Below are 1,117 nucleotides of genomic sequence, written 5' to 3'. Positions count from 1 at the left end.
TTTATGCAGAGTCCCACAGTCAAATTAGGTGGATTTGGGGAATCCTGTGTGTGTGTGTGTGTGTGTGTGTGTGTGTGTGTGTGTGTGAGAGAGAGAGAGAGAGAGAGAGAGAGAGAGAGAGAGAGAGATTGAAGGAGCCAGAGGTTTAAGGACACCATAAGGAAACCTACAGAATCAACTAACTTGGGTCCATAGGGCCTCACAGAGACAGAATAGGCAATCAGAGAACATGCATGGAACTGACCTAGGGACTCTGCACATATGCAACAGTTGTGTATCTTGGTCTTCATGGAGGTACTTCTAACATTGGGAGCAGGGGCTGCCTCTGACTCTCTTGACTGTCTATGGATCCTTTTCCTCTAACTGGGCTGCCTTGTTTAGCCTCAATAAGCTAAGATGGCCCTAGTCTTAATGAAACTTGATATGCCAAGGCTGGTTGATTTCCATGGGTAGTCTTCCCTTTTCTGAGAAGAAAGGGGGAAGGGGTAGATCCAGGGAAGGGAAGATGAGAGGGAAGGATTGGGAGGAGTAGAGGGAGGAGAAGCAGTGATAAAGATGTAAAGTAAATAATAATTAATAAAAATTATGAATGTAACACATGTATACCTGAATAAATATACAGAAGGATGTCTCTGAAACAGCTGCAGCATACACTCAGTCAAATATTTGGGACAGTTATTATAAATATATATGTACACATAAAACATCAAGAACTAGGAAAAAGGTCTAGGCAAAGGTGAGAAAGAACAGCTTTGTGAGAAGATAATTCTGTCAATCAGGAAAAATTACTAAGACCAAATTGAATTATAGAAGGAACTCCCACAGAAACATAGCAGCCATGAAAGCCAGACTCATGAGTGGATGCTTTGGCACTTGAAGGAAGAAGCTTTTCTGAAGAAGACAATGAGGTGGGTGCTTGTGTGCTGGCTGCTTGGGTGTGCTTTGCAGTTCCTCAAGGAAGAGCCACAAAGGCCACCAATGCCAAATAATAGCTTTGTGTTCCCTAAAAACAAACACCACTATTCACAAAGACATTTACAGGAAAGAGCTAAGAAAATGTCATAGTCTACATTTGATGCAGAGTATGGTGCAACCTGTGAGCCCTGCATGCCAGTCA

Source organism: Rattus rattus, chromosome 12 (assembly GCF_011064425.1).
Source record: "Rattus rattus isolate New Zealand chromosome 12, Rrattus_CSIRO_v1, whole genome shotgun sequence".
Lineage (NCBI taxonomy): Eukaryota > Metazoa > Chordata > Mammalia > Rodentia > Muridae > Rattus > Rattus rattus.
This window is presented reverse-complemented; position numbering follows the sequence as displayed.